Below are 18,587 nucleotides of genomic sequence, written 5' to 3'. Positions count from 1 at the left end.
TGCCTGCCCAGCCAGAGGAAGCTGGAAGGCACCCTCCGCCCCACAGAGGACCACACTGGGCTGGGAGGCCCGTGGCAATGGGCTACTTCCCCCCTGCAGAGACGCCGGCCCCATAATCGCGTTAATGCACCAACCATCTGCCTTGCTCGGCATGAGCATCCCTGCTCCTGAGTCCGGGGGCGACCCAGGAAAACTTTGATTTCTGGCTGCTACAGACTGGAGAGTTGACCTTGCTAGATCCGCAGGTGGTAACCCTAACCCCCGGCTGATGGTGTGGAGAGGTGGGGCCCTCGGGAGGTGCCTGGTCATGAGGGTGGGGCCCCACAGATGGGACTCGTGCCCTCGTAAAGAGGCCCCAGAGAGCTCCCTTGGCCTCTGCTCCGTGAAGGCCACACAAGGTGAGCCCGAGCCCTGACCTGGGAGCCAGAAGGATAACAGACCTGGGGGCCACCGCGGCCAGGGGTGGAGGACAGGGGTGCATGCCCAGGTCATGCCCACATCCTCTCGGCCCCACCTCACCCCTCCAGCTTGGACAGACCCGCCCCCCGCAAATGCACAGAGCGGCCCCTCCGGGAAGGTCAAGGACAAGGTTGGGGCTGGCCCGGGGCTGGACGCCCATGTCTTCCTTCCCCAGAACACCCTCGAGTCCAGACTCTGGGATCCCGTGTGAGCCACTCAATCTCCCGAAGCCTTGGTGTCTCCATCTGTTAACTGGGGACAAGAACGCTGACCCGACGGCACAAGTGACCAGCACCATCGTGACCTCCTGGGCACAGAGGGATGAGAGGAGTCGTGAAAGTTCTGACGGCCGACATCACGTACGGGCCACAGCCTGGCCCCTCCGAGGCAAAGCAGTCGTAAATGAGGTGCAGGATTTTAAAACGTGTTCCTCTCTACGGTCCTTACGTCTGTCCGCAGGGCCTGGCTCACAGCACCGCTAGGCCAGCGGCGGAGGCTGACCGTGGGCTTCCGTTCCAGATGCACAGGGAGACCGCAGACCCCAGCCTCTCGCGGAGCAACGGCCACGGCACGCGGTTCTCGTCCACGAAACGCCCTTCCTGCCTGTTCCCTCCGCCCACCGGATATGGAGGAGCCCGGTGGCCTGGGCGCCCACCTGTGAGGGTGGAGGGGCCAGGATGTGGACAGGGCCAGGGTCTCCGCACGTGCAGAGGACAGATGCTGCCCGCTGGGGACGCCCGCGAGGACCGGAGCAGAGCAGGGGGTGACCTTCCCACCGTGGCCCCTGTCCCTCCTGGGCCTGCCCGGCACCCCTGCAGCTGGCCTGGAGGTGGGCAGCCCCTGCCCAGGTTTGTCGCTGGGCTGGCTGAGGGGGGCCCCACACCAGCCACCGGAAACTCAGACCAATAAAAAAATTCTTAAAAAAAAAAAGTCACATGTCCCTTTATTTATTTATTTAATCCTCACCCGAGGATATTTTTCTATTTATCTTCAGGTAGAGTGGGAGGGGGAGAGAGAGAGAGAACCATCGACGTGAGAGGGACACATCGACTGGTTGCCTCCCGCACGACCCCAACCAGGGCCTGGGACGAACCGCAACTGAGGTAGGTGCCCTTGACTAGAATCGAACCCGGGACTCTGGTCCACGGGCGGACGCTCTAACCGCTGAGCCAAACCGGCCAGGGCGGTCACACATCCCTGGGGGCTCCCCCACACGTCTCCCCCTCCCGGCACCCCGTCCTTACACGGCACACAGATGTATGTTCCCTGGAGACTCAGAGTAAGGAGAACAAATATGGTATTTTGGCAAACTTAAAAAAAAAAAAAAGCATAAATGTTATCACATGATAGCAACTGTCCTACAGCCTAGGTTTGTCATTTAGGGATACGTTTGGAGATTGCTCTGTCATCTGTCACCCTCTCCTCCTCCTTGTTAATATCTGTGTCGTTTTGTTCGTGTGACAGGGGTTTAATGAGCACCTGCTACGGACCAGGGACCTCTGTGGCCGGTGAGCAGGGAAGAGAGTGACTTTGCTCCCTTGGAGCTTACGGTCCAGCCAGGGAGCACTGACCCAGTCACACAGGGACGTAACCTCTGCCTGGACTCCAGGGACAGGGGCGGAGCGCAGAGGGGCCTCATCCCTGAGCAGGGCCTGCGCTGAGCCCGGCGGGAAGTCCCCTCGCTGCCCCAGGGAAGGAGGAGGCAGGTCTCTGAAGGCTCAGGCGTCTGCCCAGAGTCGGGCTCATCCAAGCCACACCGGAGGGGATGGCATCAGAATCCACGCCCAGGCCTGCTGGCCAAACCCCACACCACCCGAGCGCCCGGCTCCCACGACCACCAGACGACAGCCCGGGCCTCGTACCCAGGCCTGCACCTGACCAACCCGTGAGGAAGGGGACGTCTGCTCAAGGTGACCCCAGCCCTGCAGGGACGAGGACAGCGCTCAGGTCTCCTCAGAGCGCGCCTGGCAGGGGCGGACGAGCCAGGTCCTGCTGCAGCCCGGAGGGGGCGCCGGTAAGCTGAGGCAGGCGCGTGGGGACCAGGCCGGGAGCCCCGGCCCTGGGGGCTGCTGGGCACGCGGCCTGTTCCCCAGACGCACAGCCGAGCCAGGCTGTTCGCCCAGAGGGCTGATTTAAAAACGCTCCTGGAAAATTAACTGACAACAATAGACTTTGTCCCTGGAACAGATGAGGCCGGGCCACACCCGGGACGGGGAGCCCATCATGCTGACCCCACAGGGGTGCGTAGGGCCACGGCTGCCTGGATGGGGAGGTCGTGCTGCTTGTGCCCCCGCCGCCGCCCCGGGCAGAGTCACCGGGTGCTCAGTGACCTTAGCGTCCCAGGCTCGCCCCCACAGGAAGGGGCCGCAGGGCCCTTGGGGAGTGGGCACGGAGGCCGGAGCCCGCACCAGGCTCCCAGTCCGCCCGCAGGGCACCTTTCCTGCCCCGGGGAGCAGTGTGCACGAGCCGCAGACCCAGAGCTTGGGTCTGAACCCTGCCCTGCTGCTCCGGCCCAGGTCGGCCCGCTCACGGAGGCTCACGGAGGCTCGTCTGCCTGTGCCAAAGGGCACATGCCCGCCCCTCCCCGGGAGACGCTGAGGGTGGGAGGGGGTCCTGGCGCACGGTGGGTGCTCAGCAACGGCTGAGAGGGTGACGGTCACGATCCCCACACCGTGCGGACCCAGCAACTCGCTGTCTGGGGGCCACCTGTCCAGAGGGCGGCTGCTGTGGTCTCCGAGCCCTGTGCCCCCCAAACCCACAGGCTCAGCGAAGGGACAGCAGGTCTCGCAGTGGAAGGACTAGGGGTCCGTCAGGTTCTTTCAGACACGCCCGCACCCTGCACAGCTCGGAGGCTCGTGTCCCAAGCTCTCTGTTACGGAGCGAGCGTCTGTGTCTCCCCCCGATTCTTGTGTCGGGAGCCCCAGTGTGGTGGTGTATGGGTGGTGGGCCTCTGGGAGGTGGTCAGGGTTAGACGAAGTCATGAAGGTGGGGTCCCCATGACGGGACCGGCACCCTTGTGAGAAGAAGGGACCACAGGTCTCAGTCTGCCATCTCAGGACACCTCAAGAAAGCCCGTCCGCAGGAGAGAGCCCTCGCCAGGACCCCGGCCACAATGGCACCTTGATCTCCGCCTCGGGAGGACCCGCTGGAGACTGAAGCTGACACAGGAAACCAGAGCTGAGACAGGTCGTAAGATCCTGGGGACACTGCTGAGCGCCTGGATCCAGCCAGGCCTGAAGCCAAATGTCTCTGATATTTCAGTTACTGAAACCAATAAATTCCTTCTTCATCATGAGCCAGCTTGAACCAAGTTGTCAACCGCACAAGAACTTCTGGAATCACACCGCGGGGAAGACAGAGCAGACAGGGCACCCTTGCTTTGCTTCCATCCTTAACCAACATCCCCTGATGCTGAAAGACCCTGCTCCCCTCGCCTCCTCCAGGCAGCCCTCCCGGGATTCTTTGACCAGGGGTGACCTTCATGTTTCAGGGGGTCGCAGTGTGCTCAGTCAGCGCCTCCCCTTACGCCCTGACTGTTTCAGAGTCTCCGGGTGGACCTCCAGGCTGGGTGCCGGGACCCGCCTCGGCGTCCAGCTCCGAGTCCAGCTCGGGCTTCGCGCCCCGGTCGCACCGTGAGAACCGTGTGGGCCGGGCCGAGTCCCGCGATCTTTCTGAGCCTGTTCCCTCACCTACCGAGTGGGGCACTGAAGAACCGACCGCCGGTGCAGCAGGCGTGTGAAATGAGGCATCTCCAGAAAACTCCTGCCTGGTGTCCGGCACATGCCGACCACCCGTCTGCAACCCATGTGACTCTCACAGTAGACACGTGTCCGGCACTCAATGCAATGGGCCCTCCCTGCTCCGGGCGCCCACCGGACAGTCCCCACTGCCCCCTCTCAGAGGCCGTAACCCACGCCACATTCACCCGAGGGTCCCTTTTCTAGGCTCCCCTGTTCCTCCCAACTCTTGGCAGGGGACCACCAACGACCTCCGAGATGACCAGCCGCCAGGAACCCAGGTACCTGCCTGTCCTCACCAGCCCACCAGTGGTCGCCTGGCTCCACCATCTCCAGTCTCAGCCCCTCCCAGAGCCCTTCAAGTCCAGGGTCAGCTGGCCCGGGTCCCCTTAATGAAGACTCCCCGAAGCCGCCCGTCAGACTCTCCTGCCTCATCTCCCTGCGTCTGCGTCCAGCCTGCCAGGAACTTCCGCTCTCGCCTCTGAGCCGTCCGTGGCCGCTGGCTTCAGGTGGTCTCTCTTCTCGGTCCCACAGTCGAGGAAGGGGTACATATCCCCAGGGCACAGAGGGGAACACCAAGCCCCCCACAGGGCAAGCCACCCGGCTCCCTCTGTGTCCTGGGGAAGGTGCAGCCCTTGGAGGTGGGGCCCCCCAGTGCAGGTGACGGCACAGCCCTGGGAGCTGCCCCCCCCCCAGGCCCCACCTCTGGGCAAGACGCTGTGTGTGGGTGTCTCCTTTCTTGCTCACGCTAGCACTGGAGGTGGGGTCTACTGGAAAGCCTTGCACCAGGATGCTACCCCAACCCTCTGGCCCCCCTTCTCCGCCCCTCACTCCAGCTGCTGTTGGGGAGCGGTTCACAGTGTGTCCGAGAGTGAGCGAGCTCCTCTCTGGGCCCTGCCTCCTCGTGCAGGACGGAGGGGGGAGGAGCATCTGAATCCCGCTGAGCCCCGAGGGAGCTCATGCACGTGAACCCTGAAAACGGGAGTGAGCCCCTCTCTGGGCCCTGCCTCCTCGTGCAGGACGGAGGGGGGAGGAGCATCTGAATCCCGCTGAGCCCCGAGGGAGCTCATGCACGTGAACCCTGAAAAGGGCGCCGGCTCCCAGCGCCAGCACCCCCCGCGGCCGCTCTTGCCGGGTCTGCGAGATCTGCGGGCGCAGCACGTGGCAGCAGCTGCGCTCCAGGGGTGCAGCTCCACCTCCACGCGGGGCTGGCTCCCCCCACCCCCCCGCTTCCTGAGCCGGGCTGGGCGCGAAGGTGGTCATTTCCTAAGTGCTCCGTGGACCCCTGTCGATGCGCCCCACGGCTGGGCCAGCAGTTCAGAGAAACATCGAGTCACCGCACGAGCCAGCGACTCTGGTCCTGGGTGATACCTCCGAACAGAACTGGAAGCCGGGGCGCGGACCTGTATCATACACAGTGTCCGCAGAGCGTGTCACAGCCACCAAAAGCCACCCGGATGTCCCCGTGCTGATGGGTGGTGATCGCAGGGAGGTCAGCCGGGCAGTGGACAGGATTCGGGCCCAGAGGATGAGGTTCTCACGCGCGCTACCACGTGGCGGCCCTGGAATCTGCGCAGACACAGAGGCGCATGTCGTAGACGCCACATCTGTGACGTGTCCGGAACTCAGAAAGCGGACTCTCTCTCTGGGGTGACGGACATGTCCTGGGACGGGACAGGGAGGTGCGGCACAGCCGCGTGGACATGCCTAACGCCACCAGACTGCACACTTTCAAACGGGGCGCTGGCAGATGTCACGTACGTGACACAGTGAAACAGCTGCACAACAAGGAAGTACCTGAGCACACACCTGGCAAAAGGTGTCTCTGAACAGGTACACTCCGAGAAACGACGATCCGAGAACACGAGCCCCAGTACGGCCCCGTCTCCTGACATGCTGGCTCTTTCTGGTGTCAGTCAGCCCCCCTTCTCCAGTCCCTGGCCCGATGGGGGCGGCGGAGGGGGCGGGAAGAGGGGAGCCCCCTCCCACACAGACCGTCCCAGTGTGAGCACCCACGGCCTCGTGTCCTCATGAGCCAGCCGGCCTCGGGGCCAGGCCTGCAAACACAGCTCACGTTTGGTTGAAGAACCTGGACTGGACCCTGCTGTGGGCCAGACTCTGCTCTCCTGGGTGCTGGAGTGACCAGAGGAAGGCCCTGCCCAAGGACGGGGCTCAGCTTCTAGAAGGGAGCTTCTCAGCCAACAAATCTCGTGTTCCATCAACTCAGTGCGTGGCAGTGCCGAGAAGTGGCCCTCCGTGGAGGCGCGTGGTGTGAGGAGGTTGGCGCGGTTCAGAGACGCAGGTCAGGGGAGGCTCTGAGGTGGGCAGAGACGGACGCAGGGAGCCACTGTGAGCGGGGTGTCCCGGGTGGAAGGAGGACTGTGCACAGGGCTGGGGCAGAGATCCCCCGGGGCCGGCAGGCGACGGTACGGACCCGCCGGTACTGAGGCGTGACAGTGGGAAAGGGTCCCGAGCAGGGACCGGAGCACAGCCTTTGGCAGCAGGAGGGGAACCCGGGACCACACCCCAGGTGGAAACTAGACTCAGCAGTTACTTCTCGTCCCAGAGCGAGCGTGACACAGGGCAGATCACGACTCCCCACTTTCTTCTCTCGCCCCAACCCCATCTCTCCAGGCCTGTGCTGGGTGCTGGGGATGCTCCGGTGAACACTGCCAGGCCGGCTCCGCTCACGGGGCTCGCACCTGACCTCACCGTGGAGGGTCCCAGGCGGAAGAGGTTCCCGGGTAGTGAGACCTGCCGCGGGCGAGAGGGGCGTTGGCCTGGCCAGGAGGGCCCTCCGTCCCTCCCGTGAGCTGTCAACAGTGACAATAATAGAAAGGGTTCCTTTTGCATCACTGCTTAGCTCATGCCTGTTTCCACATGCCTCCCACATACAAGCTCACGCCACTAGAAGGACAGGGGCTCTTCTTAGTCCCACTTTGCAGGTGAGGAAATCAAGGCACAGAGGGGCTGTGTAACCCACCCAGAGCCACACAGCGTGTAAGCACCGGAGCTGGACTTGGACCCAGGCGGGCTGCCTCCCGGGACTGTGCTCTAAGCTCTGCTCTAAACTCTGACCTGCATCGCACGGGTGGCGCCTGGCCTGGTCTTCACCCACCTCCACCTCCCTTCCACAGCAAGTCCAGCCGGGGCGGGCAGGCCGGGGAAGTCCTGCTGAAGCACCTGACACAGCCCCCAGGGACCGAGCGCGGCCCCACCCCTGGGCTCGGCATGCAGGGCTCTCCCTGACCCGCAGGCCCCGGCTCTTCGTCCTCCCTGGGCCTCCCGCTGTTTCCCAACATGCCCTGAGCCTTGGTCTAGGCCGTGCCCTGCGTCTGAGGCACCTGCCGACACTCACAGCTACGGCCGTGCACGTGGCCCGGCTGCCCCCACCTCCTGGAGCTTTCGGGGAGGCAGGGGCAGTGACCAGCACAGGAGGGATCTGCAGAGAGGTCACCAGCAGAGTGCTGAGGGTGAGCCAGTCACCCCAGTGGGGAGGGAGAGAAGAGAGAGAGTGAGCAGTGTGGCCAAGTCCCGGGGGCGGGAGGAGCTGGGGCACCTTCAGGGAAACAGGAAGAAAGAGGGCCAGAGTCAAGGCCCACCTGTCTCCTCCCAGGCCAGGCGCGTGTGCTACCCCCCCCCACCACCACCGTGCCATCCAGATAACCAACCCCTCCCTCTGTGCCCCAGCCCTGAGTCCCAACAGAGGTTCGTGGCTGCTGTTCGTGTCCGTGATCCCCAGCCTCAGCCACAGCGGGCTGAGCACGGAGGAGGCGCACCAGAAGTTTGTTAAGGAAGCCCAAAAGTTCTGGGTATGGGAAGTGGAACATTTGCTGGTGGCTGTTTGGTCTCATGGCACCAAAGCAAGGAGAGTATTCTCAGAACTGTGCTGTGGCCTTCCACACCCTCCCCCCAGGACCGTGGCCTTACACGCTCATCCCTGCAGTGCCGTGGCCTTCCACACCCCCTTCCCTGCAGTGCCGTGGCCTTCCACACCCTCCCCCCAGGACCGTGGCCTTACACGCTCATCCCTGCAGTGCCGTGGCCTTCCACACCCCTTCCCTGCAGGGCTGTGGCCTCCCCCACCGCTCCCCCACAGTGCCGTGGCCTCCCACACCCCCTTCCCTGCAGTGCCGTGGCCTTCCACACCCCTCCCCCGCAGTGCCGTGGCCTCACACGCTCCTCCCTGCAGTGCCGTGGCCTCCCACACCCCTCCCCCGCAGTGCCGTGGCCTTCCACGCCCCTCCCCCGCAGTGCTGTGACCTCCCACATCCCCCTCCCTGCCCCTCCTCACTCCAACTCTACTTAGTGCTGGCACACAGATGCCCTCATTCCCTGGACTAACAAACTCCATCAATTAAAAGATCCTATAGGGCGTTTAGCACAAGGCCTTCCTTCAGTTCATTTGCCAACCTAACCGCTTGTATCATGAAACTCCCCACAAAAGGGCACTGCAGACAGAGACAAATCAATGCTAACGAGAGCCTGCTGGGTGCACTGGGAATGGGGGAGTGGGAGGGAGGCGGGGGCACGGACAGGCGGTGGGGACCCAGGAGGGCTCCTTTCTGGGGAACCGAGAGGCGCACCAGAGATCTCTGAACTGGAAGTTTCCAGTGTGGGGCTCTGAGCTCTCCCCTCCTGCACACCTCGCCCTGTGTGTGCTGGGCCATCTACAACATCCTTTTGGGTTGAAAAAGCTGATTGTAATGTTACATCTCATGAGCCAGGACTTACTCGGGGCATCAGCCAGACCCAAGCTTTGGTGTCAACCTCGATTCAGATCTCCCTGTGGGGCCCTGGCAAGCTTCCAACTTCCGGTTTATCACCTGGAAAATGGGCGTAAAACACCAACTGCCCATGACTGTCCCCCCTGAACACATGTTCTGGGGCCTCTGCTGTGCATCAGGTGCTGTGCAGGGCACTGAGACCCAGCAGGGAGCGGACCAGGAAACTCCGGCATGTTGGCGGCTGGCATTCTTGTGAGGGACACAGTCAGTCCACCGCCCAACACACGAGATCACTCGGATGGGGAAGGAAGCCACGGTGTGGGTCAGAGACAGCGCGCCTGGGAGGTCTCTTTGAGAAGGTGACATGAGCCGAGACCTCAGTGACAAGGTGAAGCGGGGCTCAGAGCACAGGGCCCTCTTTAGGGAAGAGCTGTCTACACCAAGCAGACAAACACACCCACCGAATAGTAAGCTGCTTGTGCCCAGGACGGCCAAAGACACAGGGATGGAAAGTGAGGGCAACAGGGGAGAAAAAGTGCTGTGGTCTCACACCAGGTGCCTGCTCCCAGGGGAGGCCCCATCTCCCAGCTCTCGGGTGCAGCACCCTAGAGAGGTCCAGACCTCTGCAGAGAGTGAGCACCACACAGAACCCTGCAGTCAGCACCGCGGGGAGCTCCACACGGAGCCAGATTCAGCACCACGGACAGACCCAGACGCCCAGAGAGATCAGCACCCTGGAGAGGTCCCGCCGCCACAGCCTCCCTGTTACTGATTGCTCTCGGCTACTGACCAGCCAGGCAAGGTTGCATCTATTGAAACGGACATTGCAGGCCCAGTCACCCCCAGATCCACCACCTCTGATCACTCCGAAATCCACCTGTAACATTCCTGACCCGCTACGCTTTCCCTGGAGGCCGGCCTCCCTCCTCAGCTCTGTCCATAGATACTCGACTTATTCTACTCATCAAACACCGTCTTCCTTCATGAAGCCCTTTTCCTGATTTGTCTTGGGGCCTTCACCACGTCCTGCCTTTTGCTCCCCTTCCGTACTGTGAGTCCCCCAAGAACCTGTCTGATTCACGTTTTGCTGTGTTTTCCTCCCCACAGCACACACCAGCCCAGCCCCGGGTAAGCGTCAGACATGAATGAATGACGCTGCACACGTGAGGTGCATCGTTGCCACGAGTTGTTGAGAGTTCCCTCTGCCAGGGACCGTGTTACCTGCTTCACACACATTCTTATTTACAGTTTAAGAAACTGAGGCCAAGAGATGAGGGGTTTCCCCAAGCTCACATAATTAAGAAGCGGCAGAGCCTGGATTCAAACCCAGGTCACATTGCACAGCCTGCGCCCTTGACTGGGGTTCCTCTCCATCTCTATCCAGTCCAGTGCCCTGCCATCTGCCAGCCCCACTGAGCAGCCTCGAGCACAGCATCCACGGTCCCCTGAAGTGATTCTGAATCTTTTTTTCAGCCTGAAATTGAAATCACTGATGCCTCAAATTAGAACCCCAAAATGAACGAGCCAAGACTTCAGATTTGCAAGAGCCGAGCCGCCTGCATCCACCTTCTCAGCAGGATTCTGGGCTGCTCCTCAGCCTGGACCACCTGTTCCCAGCCAACGTGGAGGACAAAGCGAACCATTCCCTGGGTCAGGAGGGGTTACGGCTACGTGCAGGTAAGGGGCCCAGCCTCCCAGCTCCAGGGGCTCCCGCAGAGCAGTGGCCTCTTTCGAGCCTTGGCGAGCGCAGGCTAGGAGGACAGCATTTGCCCTGAGCACCTGCATTATCCGAAGCAAACAAGGAAACAGCAGGCCCCTCTGTGCTGACTTTCCTCTGCTACTAAAGGAGATGTTTCTCAACCATCGCTGAGAATCTGGGTGGACGCTTTGACCTCAGCAAAGGCTGGGCAGGGAGACAGAGAGGCAGGTCAGGATGGCCACAGCATCTCCTCATGCACTGACCCAGATGCAGGGGAGCTGGAGTGGGAAGCTGACCAGGGGCCCCGGACCAGCCTGGTGAGGGGCCACACAGCTGCCGAACGGAAACAGCCCACAGGCGGTGGGGCCCCGCCTGGCCGCTGGGCCCTGCTGTCTGGGACGTGAAACCAGCAAGCGTGACAACCAAAGTATCAGCGTGGCTCAAGGTCGAGGATCGGCAGGCCATCCTCACGTCCAGCTGACATCAGCTGGCGTGGGGCCTTTAACTGAGCTACCGAATGAAATACCTATTTTACTTATTTTTTTATCCTCACCCGAGGACATTTTCCCACTTTTTGTTCAGACAGAGCAGGAGGAAGAGACAGGAAGAGAGAGAGAGAGAGAGAGAAACATTGACGTGAAAGGGACACATCGAGTGGCCGCCACCCGCACGACCCAACCAGGGCCGGGGACAAACTGCAACCGAGGTACATGCCCTTAGCGGGAACCGAACCCGGCTCTCTCTGGACCGCAGGCCGATGCTCTAAGCGCTGAGCCAAACCGGCCAGGGCTGAAACACCTATTTTAAATGAGGCAAATAAAACATTAAAAATTTCTAGGGAGAGGGAGTGGCCGGAGCTCTCTGGCCACGTGGGCCACCAGCAGGACATGTGTCCACGCCTCTGATGATACCCTGAAAGGCAAGCTGGGGGCGTGTGAGCTGTGTGGCTGGATGACCGGCCCCACCCGAGCTGCCTCTGTGCAAACCACAGGAGGGTTTGGCCCCAGCCCTGGGATTTGTCGCTAGAGGGCAAATGGAAATCACGCAGAGAAATTCCAAGATTACCTAGAAGCCAGATGCATGCCAAATGGTAATTGAGCAAGAAAGTGAGTGCCCAGCGCGGGGCCTGAGCCAGACCCGAGGCTCCCCTCCCAGGGAACCGGGCCGGGTGGGGCCTGCGTCGCTGGTGCCCCGCCCACGAGGGCCGAAGCAGCAAAGGCACCGCAGGCTGAAGTGCCCACGTGCGTGTGCTCGGCCCGTGGGGGGGATGCCCTGTGCTCCACAGTTGAAATGACAGTGGCAGCAACCACCTGCCACTGTTACAACACGACAGGACCCGCGTTGGTTCAACTCATGGTCATTGGCTTTCTCTGTCTTCAGGGTCCGGTGTCACTGATGAGGAGGGAGAACCAGGTGACGGCCAAAAACAAATGTGGATGAGGTGCCAACTCTCCGCCCGGCACCACTGGCCCTCCGCCTTCTCCTAAGACCAAGGCGAACAGCTGTGTGCCCAGAGCTTGGATGCCCACAATTCATCTCGTGTGACTTAATTCTCAACGCCGCCCTGTTTACGCGACGGGGACACAGAGACCCCGGACGCCCGTGCGGATTCCTAAGGTGCTCAGGGATGATCAGGGGTGACCTGGGGTTCCTCCCTTCCGCGCGACATTTCGTTTCGAAGCTGGGGGAGGCGGGCTGATCTCCACCGGGTCGGAAGAGGGCTCACGGCCCCGGCCAGGTTGAACGGAAGGGTTTAGGGAGACGGGCCCGGGAGCCCCTGCTACGCTTTCCAAACCTGTTCTCCAGCAGCGGTCTAAGCAAGGTTTTCATAAGGTGCTCGCACGGTCTGCGGGGAAAGCCCCGGGCACCCTCTCCTCGTCCTCATTCAGCGTGGCCGAGACCACGCAGCTCCGGCGCGTGAACTCCACCGAGGGAGAGTGATTAGCAAACTCGAGCACCCCTTCCAGTAGGGAGGGCAGAGCTGCCCGCGTTAATTGCAAGGGAAAACCCGTTCGGGGAAATTACGCCAGAATGACACAGGCCGCTTCGGGGCTCAGAAAACAATCACCCGGACCCGAGGAGCCCCTGGCCCTGACGCGGGCTGGGCGGTGGCGGCCCCAGGAAAAGGACTAACACCCCGAAAGTGCTCCGAACGCCAACAGCAGCGCCCCGGCCTTGGAGGCTGAGCCGCCCCTCACCCCCAGCCTTCTTGTGAGGAATCATTTTCCACTTATGAAATTAATACCTGCCAAAAACATTAACACTGTCATTCGAGACAATCCGACAAACAGAGCCAAGTCTGCAAAAAGAGAACATCATCCCACCTCATCCCGTCACCGAGGGGTTAGTATTTCCCTTCCTTCCCCCGTGCCCGTTGGGGGAGCTGGTATAACTAGAGGGTATTGTGCAGGTAGCTGGCCCCGCCCTCTGCACCTGGTGTGAAGTAACCACTTCCCTTTGGCATTGACGGCTCTGTGCGCGCGCAGTGTTGGTGCTTCCGTCTGAATCCATAACAAGTGTGCAATGACCCTCAGCCATCTGCCTGCTGCCGGCCCCAACCCCTTACTTTTCGGTGACACTGAGCTCTCTGCTGGCTTTTTTTTTTTTTAATCCTCACCTGAAGACATTTTTCCATTTTTTGTTCAGATAGAATGAGAGGGAGAGAGAGGAAGAGAGAGAGAGAGAAACATCGACGTGAAGGGACACGTCGAGTGGCTGCCACCCGCACGACCAACCAGGGCCGGGGACAAACTGCAACCGAGGTACGTGCCCTTAGCGGGAACCGAACCCGGGTCTCTCTGGACCGCAGGCTGACGCTCTAACCGCTGAACCAAACCGGCCAGGGCTCTGCTGGCTTTTTCTTTTTATTCCTCACCTGAGAATATTTTTCTACTCATTATCAGATAGAGTGTGATAAAGGGAGAGAGAGACGGAGAGAAACATGGATGTGACAGAGCCACATTGACTGGCTGCCTCCTGCACAACCCCAGCAGGGCCGGGGACGAACCACAACCGAGGTTCGTGCCCTTGACCGGAATGGACCCCGAGACTCTTCGATCCCCAGGCTGACGCTCTAACCGCTGAGCCAAACCGGCTGGGGCTCTGCCTGTTTTTTTAGCTCATTCCCTACTTGGGGACTCCTAGTTGTAACGTCCAACGTCCCTGGCTCAGCGTGACGGTCCTTGGGACGTACTGGCACCTGGATTTCTAAAAAGTTTATGGAGGTGTATTCCTGCGCATGCAACCGTGACTGCTGTCACCAGCGACGGGGACGGGAAGGAAGGAGGAAGCGTTTGCTGATTTGAAAATAAGAACTGGCAGCTCATAGTTTGTTTTCATTCTCAGGCTTTGCCCGTTTTATCCGCCAAGCCCACCAGAACCTCCACCCGGGGTGTCGTGAGGCTGGGTGGGGACCCCGGCTTCTCTGCCATCTGCTGCCAACCCGCGGGCACTCACCTGCCTGCCCCTCGGTCTCCTCGTCCGCGCAGTGGGGGGAAGAACAGGTCCCAGTGGACAGGACGATTGTGAGGGCCGGGCAGGGCAGAGCGGTGCCTGGCACGCCCACCTCGAGTCCCGTCGGGAAGGACACGGGTCGTGTTGGTCCCGCACCGCGAGCTGCCCTCCGGAGGGCGACCCTTCGGTTGTATTACGAGCGACTCTTGAAATGAAGGGTGCTTTACTCTTGAAAGTAAACAAAAGTTTGGCAAGAAACAAAACTTAGTTTCCCAATGGGGAGCCTGTGGGCGAAAGGCCACCCTGGTCTCAGGACAAGATCTAACGAGCACCCACTGCAGCTGCAGTCAGAAGCCACGTGACGCCGTTCAGGGACCAACGTCACCACCTTCTGCGGCTGCTGCCGTCCTGAGTCCTCACCACAGGGCATTTTCCACGGACGTTTAGAGAGAGCGGAAGGGAAGGAGGGAGGGAGCGGGAGAGAGAGAGAGAAACAGCCATGTAACAGGCACTTCGATCGGTTGCCTCCTGCGTGACCCCGACCCGAGCCAGGGATCAAACCTGCAACCCAGGTACGTGCCGTTGCCCGGGAATCGAACCCGAGACCTTCTGGTGTGCAGGCCGATGCTCTAACCACTGAGCAACACCAGCCAGGGCTCCGTCTCCATCTTGCCTGCCCTTCAGAGACCCTGGCGGTGTCCCAGGGCATCGACGAGCCCCGCTCCCCCCGCTCCTGCCTCGTGGGTCCGAGCCTGTGGGTGTGCCTGGCCGCCAGGTCCCTGGCTGCTGAAGGGCCCACGGGGCTCTGACGCCCAGCCAGGCCGATGGGCCACCAACGTGGTGAGTCCCCAACAAATGCCAAGACGACACTCCGACCTCCATGTCTCCCATTGGCTCCGGGCAAAGCTGTCGCCATCACCCCTACGTCCTCCCTACGACTCACTCTAGTGACCTGCTTGCCCGGCTCCTGGCGGCGAGGAGACTGAACACGAGAATCTCAGGGCAAGAGCAGGAGTCTCGCTGGTTAGCTCCTGACACTAAGCCGGTCGGACCTGCGTTTCCTGTCGTGACCGGGGGATGCGGGCCCTCGTCACTCCTGGCCAGTGGAGGCCCCGGCCTTCTGCTTGACCGGGATGGACAGGAACATCTGCCCTGCCTGGGCCGCCTGCCCCTCTCCCTGGGCCGTCCCTGTCCCCTGGGCACCGCTCCCCCCTGCGTGTCCCCACCGAGGCACTTGGCTCCACTCCCGAATCTCTCGGGGACACCCCGGGTCCGCCGTCCAGGGGATGACACACTGAGCTGATCGGACGCAGCGAACACTCAATCTAGGAGGCGGCCGCGCTTGAAGGACCCTCCACGGGCGCCCAGCTGTCCACCTCGGGGACGACCACGTGCCTTCCTCGCAGTTCCCGGTCTGAGGCTTCTGCTTCCGGGCGGCGGGTGAGGGGACGATGGCCAGGAAACGATGGCAACACCGAGACAACAAACCGCTCCCGGGGCCCCGGGCAGGACAGGCGCACACCCAGACGTCAGCAGCTGAGCGAGGTGCACACAGCGGGACCCTCCGTGGCGGGGCCGAGCGGGCACGGGACAGGGCCAGGCCTCCGATGACGTCCAAGGAGGAGCAAGGACGTTCCGTAGACGCTGAAGACTCGGGAGTCGTCCCAAGTGGCCCCTTGGTCCCCAAGGTCAAACCCCAGCGCCCGCTTTTAAAGAGAAAGTGCCTGTGGGGCTCACACACGGTTCCTTTCGAGAGCAGACCGAGGGGCCGCACTGGGGACCCCGCGCAGCAGCCGAGCTCAGAAGCCCCTCGACACCAGGGACGGCTTTGTGCCAAAACAAAGACTCACCGAGACCCGTGAATCCACTGAAAACAAGCCCTACACGCTTGAAGCTTTTCAATAAAACAAACAGTCGTCTGTTGGAAAAAACGCAGCTACTGTCTGTAAGTAGCACTGCAGCGGGGGACGCGGGCCCCAGGAAGACAGCTCCGTGAAGTTTGTCTTTTTAATCCTCGTGCCCCCAAAGGAGAGTGTCTGAGCCCCACCAGGGAGGAGCTGGGCTCCGGGGGTCCCGCCCCCGCCCCGCTGTGCTGTGGGGGGCCAACCCTCCTTCGAGTCTTTGTGAGGTCACAAAACCAACAGGGCCTTGATGCCTTGGGTCAGGCATTCCCGGGACCCTGGGACTCAGAGGTCACCCGGGACGAGAAGCCAGGTCCGACCGCCAGCACCGTGGAGCCCAGGGAAAGACGACAGCGTACGAGGGGCTTTGGCAGAAGTGTGGGGACGTGACTTTTATCCTTGCCCGAGGAGATGTTTTCACTGATTTGAGAGAGGGAGAGGGAGAGGGAGAGGGAGAGAAACATCAATGTGAGACGCAATCATCAACTGGTTGCTTCATGTATGTGCCCTGACGGGGGATCAAACCTGACACCTGGGCATGTGCCCCGACTGGGAATTGAACCCGCGGCCCTGCGGTGCAGGGGACGACGCTCCAACCACCCGAGCCACGCTGGCCAGGGCTGTACCAAGGCTGTAGAAGCTTTTGTTTTTTAAACCCTCCCCTGAGGATATTTTTCCATTGATTTCTTTTAGCCAGAGTGGGAGGGAGGGAGGAGGAGAGGGAGAAACATCGATGTGAGAGACACACTTCAGGATGAACCCACAGCCGAGAGACGTGCCCTTAGCGGGAACCGAACCCGGGTCTCTCCCGACCGCAGGCGGACGCTCTAACCTCTGAGCCACACCGGCCAGGACTGTAGTAACTCTTTTTTTTTAATCCTCACCCGAGGACATTTTTCCATTTTTCACTCAGATAGAGCAGGAAGGAGTGAGAGGAAGAGAGAGAAACATCGATGTGAAAGGGACACATCGAGTGGCCGCCACCCGCACAACCAACCAGGGCCAGGGACAAACTGCAACCGAGGTACATGCCCTTAGCGGGAACCGAACCCGGGTCTCTCCCGACCGCAGGCGGACGCTCTAACCGCTGAGCCACACCGGCCAGGGCTGTAGTAACTCCTAATGCCCAGTTTCCACAGGGGCTCCGATCTGACCGACCGGGTGGCATGGCCGCGTCTGCCAATCCCGGGCAGCTCTGCTTCCCCAGGCCAGCGCCGGGGGCAGGCTCTCCCTGAGGTGGCCCCACACTTCCCTTATTGACTAGTTTATTAAGGAAACCATCCGTGGAGCCTAACAACAGGGGACGTGCTTGCATCTGCGGTCCTCATTAATTATTTAAAACCAGCAACAGCTCTGTGAACCTGCTGGGGCCCCCGCCCCCCCTCACACACAGGCGCGCATGCACACACACACACACACAGGCACGCGTGCACACACACGAAGGAGACTTACATCACAACTGCATCCCACAGAAAATGATTCAACCCAGCATGTCTGCATTTTCACGAGGTCATCGATTGTTACCCCGTGAAACGGCAGGGCTGCCTGTAGCCTGCATCACCCGGGACACACACCCGCCGTTTCCACGGACAAGAGCCCGGAGGACCGCGTTCTTCACCCCAGCCCGGCTCTGATTGGTCAATCATCATTTAACTACAGCTTTCAGCAAATAAAAGGCGACCCACGCAAGGTGCCTGGGATAAGTTAAAGCTCCTTCCCCGCGGCACCTGGCTCCCTGTCCAGTGGCGTCTGTCCTCTGGGTTTCTGCCGCTCTGTCGTGAGAAACTCTGGGAGCTGAGCAACATCACAGCGCGAAAGGCCCGTGGCAGCTCAGGTACAACACGGAGCGATGGCTTCAAGCGACCACCTCGCCGCCGCCTGAGCCGCCGCCGGAGCCGGGCACGCGAGTGTCTGGCCGGCCCAGTGGCGGGACCACGTGGGGCTCCTGGATACCACGCACCCACCCCGTCCCCCTGCACGCGGGTTTCCAATCCAGATGCGACAGGGCTCAGGGTCAGCATGGAGAAATATTCTTCCAGGAACGTGAACTCCAGCAGGGGTCACGGGCACGTATCCAACCGCCTAAAATAATTCTTCCGAGGACAACACATTCTTGTGTTCCTAATAGTTCCGAGGAGTAACACATCCGTTTGCACAACCAGATTGAAAGTAACACCTCAACCCGCACAGGGCCGGGAGCTGAGATGTGCTGCCGGCCTGGGCCCCCAACACCCCCACGTGGCCACCGGGCTAAGCTTCCGGAGCTCGGGGCCTGCGCCCCGTGGGTTCTTTCCGTGAAGAGCCCCTCCTCCACCCACGAGCACGGGCCGGTTCCAAAGCACCTGAGCTGCGGTTCCCGGTCTGTGCATCCCCTTCCGACGCCCCTCCTGCCCACGCCCCTTCTTCTCTGAAGGCTACCCCCTGTCCACAGGCCAGCTACTGCAGCTCACAAACCACCCACTTTCATTTCATGTTTTAATACGTTTTTATTGATTTGTTGGAGAGAGAGAAACATCGATGTGAGAGAGAAACATCCATCGGCTGCCTCCTGCACGCCCCCTACTGGGGATCGAGCCCACAACCCGGGCATGTGCCCTGACCGGGAATCAAA

The 18,587-nt window shown here is 61.3% G+C and overlaps 1 protein-coding gene across 2 annotated transcripts in view; it reads right to left on the bottom strand.

Moving 5' to 3' along the window:
- Positions 1-18,587, bottom strand: part of SHANK2 (SH3 and multiple ankyrin repeat domains 2) — a 306,758-nt gene that overhangs the window by 99,041 nt on the left and 189,130 nt on the right. The gene's annotated exons all lie outside the window — the stretch shown is intronic.

This window comes from Molossus molossus, unplaced genomic scaffold (genome assembly GCF_014108415.1).
Source record: "Molossus molossus isolate mMolMol1 unplaced genomic scaffold, mMolMol1.p scaffold_m16_p_31, whole genome shotgun sequence".
NCBI lineage: Eukaryota > Metazoa > Chordata > Mammalia > Chiroptera > Molossidae > Molossus > Molossus molossus.
Note: the sequence above shows the minus strand (reverse complement) of the source record. Positions and strands in the feature narration are given on the sequence as shown.